The sequence below is a fragment of the Lepus europaeus genome, chromosome 21, assembly GCF_033115175.1.
Source record: "Lepus europaeus isolate LE1 chromosome 21, mLepTim1.pri, whole genome shotgun sequence".
Lineage (NCBI taxonomy): Eukaryota > Metazoa > Chordata > Mammalia > Lagomorpha > Leporidae > Lepus > Lepus europaeus.
Genome location: NC_084847.1, coordinates 30,748,547 through 30,757,613, shown reverse-complemented (window position 1 = coordinate 30,757,613; position 9,067 = coordinate 30,748,547).

Sequence of the window (9,067 nt, the reverse complement as noted above, 5' to 3'; positions counted from 1 at the left end):
TCTAATTGGTTCCACATGGAGACACCAGCTATACACATTCCTATTTTCTAGCGAGAAAGCTAGAGGAACTGCGGCAAACAAACATGATATTACTGTTTGTATACATGACATTTTATGCAGTTGCATAAAGAAAAGACTTTGCTTTTCTCCAAAACCATTTTTACTGAGATATTCTCAGTCCATTGCATACAAATTCCACACCGCTTTTTCCGGATATGACTGGATTGAATCGGAAATATCCGGTTGTGTTTTGGCTAACTGAATCCCAGATATTGCCACAGTCCCTGTGTTTGTGTTTTCTGGATATTATCGAAGGACTTTATTGTGTTGAAATTTTTTTTTCCTCAGAGAACATTTAATTTTGTACTGGGAAACTCTAATTGGTTCCACATGGAGATACCAGCTCTACACATTCGTATTTTCTAGGGAGAAAGCTAGAGGAACTGCGGCAAACAAACATGATATTTATGTTTGTGTACATGACATTTTATGCAGTTCCCTAACGAAAAGACTGTGCTTTTCTACAAAACCATTTTCATTGCAATATTCAGAGTCCATTGCGTATGAATTTCACAACACTATTGCTTATATAACTGGATGAAACTGGAAATATCCGGTTTTGTTTTGTCTATGTCAGTCGCACATATTGCCACAGTCCTTGTGTTTGTGTTTTCTGGATATTATCAATGGACATTATTTTTTTTGAAAATTTTTTATCTGGGAACATTTAATTTTGTACGTGGATACACTCACTGGTTCCACATGCAGACACCAACTCTACACATTCGTAATTTCTAGGAGAAAGCTAGAGGAACTGCGGTAAACGAACATGATATTTCTGTTTGTATACATGACATTTATTCACTTGACTAACGAAAACACTTTGCTTTTCTCCAAAATCATTTTCACTGCAATTTCCTCAGTCCATTGCATACGAATTCCACACCACTGTTTCCGGATATGACTGGATGAAACCGGAAATATCCGGTTTTCTTTTGGCTAACTCTATCCCAAATTGCCACAGCCCCTGTGTTTGTGTTTTCTGGAAATTATCAATGGACATTATTGTTTGCTCAGGTTTTTTTAATCAGGGAACCTTTAATTTTGTACAGGAAAACACTCACTGGTTCCACATGGAGACACCAGCTCTACACTTTCGTATTTTCTAGCGTGAAAGCTAGAGGAACTGTGGCAGACAAACATGATATTTCTGTTTGTATACATGACAATTTATGCACTTGCCTAATGAAAACACTTTGCTTTGCTCCAAAACCATTTTTACTGTGATTTTGTCTGTCCATTGCATACGAATTGCACACCACTTTGTCCAGATATGACGGGATGAATCCAGAAATATCCAGTTGTGTTTTGGCTAACTCAATCCCAGATATTGCAAAAGCCCCTGTGTTTGTGTTTTCTGGATATGATCAAAGGACTTTATTGTTTTGAAAGTTTTTTTTTTATTTTTTTATCAGGGAACATTTAATTTTGTATTGGGAAACTCTAATTGGTTCCACATGGAGACACCAGCTCTACACATTCGTATTTTTTAGGGAGAAAGAGAGAGGAACTGGGGCAAACAAACATGATATTTCTGTTTGTATACCTGATATTTTATGCACTTTCCTAACGAAAAGACTTTGCTTTTCTTCTAAACCATTTTTACTGTGATTTTCTCGGTCCATTGCATAGAAATTCCACACCACTTTGTCTGGATATGACTAGTTCAAACCGAAATATCCTGTTGTTCTTGGCTAACTCAAGCCCAGATATTGCAACAGCCACTGTGTTTGTGTTTTCTGGATATTATCGAAGGACTTTATTGTTTTGAAAGTTTTTTATCAGGGAACATTTAATTTTGTACTGGGAAACACTCAGTGGTTCCAAACGGAGACACCAGCTCTACACATTCGTATTTTCTAGGAGAAAGCTAGAGGATCTCTGGAAAAGAAACATGATATTCCTGTTTGTATACATGACATTTATGCACTTGCCTAACGAAAAGACTTTGATTTTCTCCAAAACCATTTTTACTGCAATTTTCTCAGTCCATTGCATACAAATTGCACACCACTTTGTGCGGATATGACTGGATGAATCCGGAAATATCCGGTTTTTTTGGCTAACTCAATCCCAGATATTGCCACAGCCCCTGTGTTTGTGTTTACTGGATATTATCAATGGATATTATTGTTTGAAAGTTTTTTTTTATAAGGGAACAATTAATTTTGTACGTGGAAACACTCCCTGGTTCCACATGGAGACACCAGCTCTACACTATCGTATTTTCTGGAGAGAAATCCAAAGGAACTGCGGCTAACAATCATGCTTTTTTTTTATAATTGGCATTTTATGCATTTGCCCACGAAAAGACTTAGTTTTTCTCTAAAACCATTTTTACTGTGATTTTGTCGGTCCATTGCATACGAATTCTACATCACTTTGTCCGGATATTTCCGGTTTTGTTTTGGCAAACTCAATCCCAGATATTGCCACAGCCTCTGTGTTTGTGTGTCTGGATATTATCAAAGGACTTTATTGTTTTGAATGTTTTTTTTTATCAGGGAACATTTAATTTTGTACTGGGAAACTATAATTGGTTCCACATGGAGACACCAGCTCTACACATTCGTATTTTCTACTGAGAAAGCTAGAGGAACTATGGCTAACAAACATGATATTTTTCTTTATATATATGGCATTTTATGCAGTTGCCTAACGAAAAGACTATGCTTTTCTCCAAAACATTTTTACTGTGATTTTCTAGGTCCATTGCATACGAATTCCACACCACTTTGTACGGATATGACTGAATGAAAACGGAAATATCCGCTGGTGTATGGCTAACTGAATCCCAAATATTGCGACAGCCTCTGTGTTTGTATTTTCTAGATATTATCGAATGACTTCATTGTTTTGAATGTTTTTTTATCAGTGAACATTTAATTTTGTACTGGGAAACTCTAATTGGTTCCACATGGAGACACCAGCTCTACATTTTCGTATTTTCTAGGGAGAAAGCTACAGGAACTGTGGCAAAGAAACATGACATTTCTGTTTGGATAGATGGCATTTTATGCACTTGCCTAACAAAAGGACTTTGCTTTTCACCAAAGCCATTTTTACTGTGATTTTGTCGGTCCATTGCATACGAATTCCAAACCACTTTGTCCGGATATGAATGGATGAAACCGGAAATATCCGGTTTTGTTTTGGCTAATTCCATCCCCGATATTGCCACAGCCCCTGTGTTTGTGTTTTCTGGATATGATCAAAGGACGTTATTGTTTTGAAAATTTATTTCTTGTTATCATGAAACAATTAATTTTGTACTGGGAAATTCTAGTTGGTTCCACATGGATACACCAGCTCTACACATTCGTATTTTCTAGGAGAAAGCTAGAGAGACTGCTGCAAACAATCATGATATTTCTGTTTGTATAGATGGCATTTTATGCACTTGCCTAACGAAAAGACTTTGCTTTTCTCCAAAACCGGTTTTACTGTGATTTTGTCGGTCGGTTGCATATGAATTCCAAACCAATTTGTACGGATATGACTGGATGAAACCAGAAATAACCGGTTTTGTTTTGGCTAACTCAATCTCAGATATTGCGACAGCCTCTGTGTTTGTATTTTCAGGATATTTTCAATGGTCATTATTGTTCTGAAAGTTTTTTTTTTTCATTAGGGAACATTTAATTTTGTACTGGGAAACTCTAATTGGTTCCACATGGAGACACCAGCTCTACACATTCGTATTTCTAGATAGAAAGCTAGAGTAATTGCGGCAAACAAACATGATATTTATGTTTGTATAGATGGCATTTTTTGCACTTGCCTAATGAAAAGACTATACTTTTCTCCAAAACCATTTTTTCTGGGATTCTCTCGGTCTATTGCATACAAATTCCACACCACTTTGTCCGGATATGACTGGATGAAAGGGGAAATATCCGGTTTTGTTTTGGCTAACTCAATCCCAGATATTGCCACAGCCCCTGCCTTTGTGTTTTATGGATATTATCAATGGACATTATTGTTTTGAAAGTTTTTTTTATCAGGAAACATTTAATTTTGTACTGGGAAACACTCAGTGGTTCCACATGCAGACACCAGCTCTACATATTCGTATTTTCTAGCAAGATTGCTAGAGGAACTGCGGCAAACAAACATGATATTTCTGTTTTTATACATGACACTTTATGCACTTGCCTTACGAAAAGACTTTGCTTTTCTCCAAAACCATTTTACTGTGATTTTCTCAGTCCATTGCGTATGAATTCCACACCACCTTGTCAGCATATGACTGGATGAAACCGGAAATATCCGGTTTGTTTTGGGTAACTCAATCCCAGATATTGCTACAGCCCCTGTGCTTGTGTTTTCTAGATATTATCAATGGACATTATTGTTTTGAAAGTTTTTTTTTATCAGGGAACATTTAATTTTTTACTGGGAAACACTCAGTGGTTCCACATGGAGAAACCAGCTCTACACATTCATATTTTCTAGGGAGAAATCTAAAGGAACTGCGGCAAACACACATGATATTTCTGTTTGAATACATGGCATTTTATGCACTTGCCTAATGCAAAGATTTTGCTTTTCTCCAAACTCATTTTTACTGTGATTTTCTCAGTCCATTGCATATGAATTCCACACCACTTTGTCCAGATATGACTGGATGAAAGGGGAAATATCCGCTTCTGTTTTGGCTAACTGAATCCTAGATATTGCGAGAGCCTCTGTGTTTGTGTTTTCTGGATATTATCGAAGGACTTTTTGTTTTGAAAGTTTTTTTTATCAGGGAACATTTAATTTTGTACTGGGAAACTCTAATTGGTTCCACATGGAGACACCAGTTCTACAGATTCGTATTTTCTAGCAGAAAGCTAGAGGAACAGCGGCAAACAAACATGACATTTCCGTTTATATAGATGGCATTTTATGCAATTGCCTAATGAAAAGAATTTGCTCTTCTCCAAAACCATTTTTACTGTGATTTTCTCGGTCCATTGCATAGGAATTCCACACCCCTTTTTTCCGGATATGACTGGATGAAACCGGAAATGTCCCGTTTTGTTTTGGCTAACTGAATCCCAGATATTGGGACAGTAACTGTGTTTGTGTTTTCTGAATATTATCGATGGACTTTATTGTTTTGAATTTTTTTTTTTCATCAGGGAACATTTAATTTTCTATTGGGAAATACTGGTCTCCACATGGAAAAACCAGTTCTACACATTCCTATATTCTAGGAGAAAACTAGACGAACTGCGGCAAACAAACATGATATTTCTGTTTGTATACATGATATTTTGCGCACTTACCCAACGAAAAGACTTTGCTTTAATCCAAAACCATTTTAACTGTAATTTTACTCTGACAATTGCATACAAATTCCACATGACTTTGTCCGGATATGACAGGATGAAGTGGGAAATATCCTCTTGTGTTTTGGCTAACTCAATCCCAGATATTCCTACGGTATCTGTGTTGTTGTTTTCTGGATATTATCGAAGGAATTAATTGTTTTGAACTTTTTTTATCAGGAAACATTTAATTTCATACTGGGAAACTCTAATTGGTTCCACATGGAGATACCAGCTCTACACATTCGTATTTTCTAGGGAGAAATCTAAAGGAACTCCGGCAAACAAACATTATATTTCTGTTTGTATAGATGGCATTTTATGCACTTGCGTAACGAAAAGACTTTGCTTTTCTCCAAAACCATTTTCACTGCAATTTTCTCAGTTCATTGCTTACGAATTACACATGACTTTGTCCGGATATGAGTGAATGAAACCCGAAATATCCGGTTTTGTTTTGGCTAACTCAATCCCAGATATTTCCACAGCCGCTGTGTTTGTGTTTTCGGGATATTATCCAAGGACTTTATTGTTTTGAAAGTTGTTGTTTTTTTTTTTATCAGTGTACATTTCATTTTGCACTGGGAAACTCTAATTGGTTCCACATGGAGACACCAGCTCTACACATTCTTATTTTCTAGGAGAAAGCTAGAGGAACTGGAGCAAACAAACATGATATTTCTGTTTGTATAGATGATATTTTATGCACCTTCCTAACAAAAAGACTTTGGTTTTTCCAAAACCATTTTTACTGTGATTTTCTCAGTCCATTGCATATGAATACCACACCACTTATTCCAGATATGACAGGATGATACCGGAAATATGCGGTTTAGTTTTGCCTAACTCAATTCCAGATATTGCCACAGCCCCTTGTTTGTGTGTTCTGGATATTATCAAAGGACATCATTGTTTTTAATTTTTTTTAATCGGGGAACATTTGCTTTTGTACTGCTAAGGGCTAATTGGTTCCACTTGGAGACACCAGCTATACACATTCGTATTTTCTAGGAGAAAGCTAGAGGAACTGCGGCAAACAAACATGATATTTCTGTTTGTATACTTGACATTTTATGCACTTGCATAACGAAAGGACTTTGCTTTTCTCCAAAACCGTTTTTACTGTATTTGTCTGTCCATTGCATGCGAATTCCACAGCACTTTGTTCGGATATGACTGGATGATACCGGAAATATCTGGTTTTGTTTTGGCTAACTCAATCCCAGATATTGCCACAGCCCCTGTGTTTGGGTTTTCTGGATATTATCAAAGGACTTTATAGTTTTGAATGTTTTCTTTTTTTTTTTTTTTGAGAACATTTAATCTTGTACTGGGAAACTCTAAATGGTTCCACATGGAGACACCAGCGCTACACATTCGTATTTTCTACTAGAAAGCTAGAGGAACTGCGGCAAACAAACATGATATTTCTGTTTGTATAGGTGGCATTTTATGCACTTGCCTAACGAAAAGACTTTGCTTTTCTCCAAAACCATTTTTACTGTGATTTTCTCAGTCCATTGCATACGAATTCCACACCACTTTGTCTGGATATGACTGGATGAAACCGGAAATATCCGGTTTTGTTTTGGCTAACTCAATACCAGATATTGCGACAAGCCCTGTGTTTGTGTTTTCTGGATATTATCAATGGACATTATTGTTTTAAAGTTTTTTTTTATCAGGGAACATATAATTTTGTACTGGGAAACAATCACTGTTTCCACATGGAGACACCAGCTCTACACATTCGTATTTTCTAGGGAGAAAGTTAGAGGAACTGCGGCAAACAAACATGATATTTCTGTTTGTATACATGGAATTTTATGCACTTGTCTAACGAAAAGACTTTGCTTTTCTCCAAAACCATTTTTACTATGATTTGCTTGGTCTATTGCATACAAACTCCACACCACTTTGTCCGGATATGACTGCATGAAACCGGAAATATCCGTTTTTTTTTTTTTTTTCTAACTCAATCGCAGATTGCCACAGCCTCTGTGTTTGTGTTTTCTGGATATTATCAAAGGACTTTATTGTTTTGAACCTTTTTTTTAATCAGGGAAAATTTAATTTTTTACTGGGAAACACTCAGTGGTTCCCCATGGAGAAACCAGCTCTAAACATTTGTATTTTCTACGGAGAATGCTAGAGGAACTGCGGCAAACAAACATGATATTTCTGTTTGTATACATGACATTTTACGCACCTGCCTAATGAAATGACTTTGCTTTTCTCCAAAACCATTTTTACTGTAATTCTCTCAGTCCATTGCATGCGAATTCCACACCACCTTGTCCGGATATGACTGGATGAAAGGGGAAATATCCGCTTTTGTTTTGGCTAACTCAATCACATATATTGCGACAGCCTCTGTGTTTGTGTTTTCTGGATATTATCTAAGGACGTTATTGTTTTGAATGTTTTTTATCAGGGAACATTTAATTTTGTACTGGGAAACTCTAATTGGTTCCGCATGGAGACACCAGCTCTACACATTCGTATTTTCTAGGAGAAAGCTAGAAGAACTGCGGCAAGCAAACCTGATATTTCTGTTTGTATACATGACATTTTATGCACTTGCCTCAAGAAAGGACTTTGCTTTTCTCCAAAACCATTTTTACTATGATTTGCTTGGTCTATTGCATACAAATTCCACACCACTTTGTCCGGAAATGACTGCATGAAACCGGAAATATCCGGTTTTGTTTTGCCTAACTCAATCCCAAATATTGCCACAGCCCCTGTGTTTGTGTTTTCTGGATATTATCAAAGGACTGTATTGTTTTGAAACTTTTTTTTATCAGTGAACATTTAATTTTGTACTAGGAAACACTCAGTGGTTCCACGTGGAGAAACCAGCTCTAAATATTTGTATTTTCTACGGAGAATGCTAGAGGAACTGCGGCAAACAAACATGATATTTCTGTTTGTATACATGACATTTTATGCACCTGCCTAATGAAATGACTTTGCTTTTCTCCAAAACCATTTTTACTGTAATTCTCTCAGTCCATTGCATACGAATTCCACACCACTTTGTCCGGATATGACTGGATGAAAGGGCAAATATCCGCTTTTGTTTTGGCTAACTCAAACACAGATATTGCCACAGCCTCTGTGTTTGTGTTTTCTGGATATTATCAAAGGACGTTATTGGTTTGAATGTTTTTTATCAGCGAACATTTAATTTTGTACTGGGAAACTCTAATTGGTTCCACATGGAGATACCAGCTCTACACATTTGTATTTTCTAGGAGAAAGCTAGAAGAACCGCCGCAAACAAACATGATATTTCTGTTTGTATAGATGGCATTTTATGCACTTTACTAACGAAAAGACTTTGCTATTCTCCAAAACCATTTTTACTATGATTTGCTTGGTCTATTGCATACAAATTCCACACCACTTTGTCCGGATATGACTGCATGAAACCGGAAATATCCGGTTTTGTTTTGGCTAACTCAATCCCAGATATTGCCACAGCCCCTGTGTTTGTGTTTTCTGGATATTATCAATGGTCATTATTGTTTGGAACTTTTTTTTTAAACAGGGAGCATTTAATTTTGTATTGGAAAACAATCACTGGTTCCACATGCAGAAACCAGTTCTTCCTATTCGTGTATTCTAGGGAGAAAACTAGAGGAACTGCGGCAAGCAAACATGATATTTCTGTTTGTATACATGACATT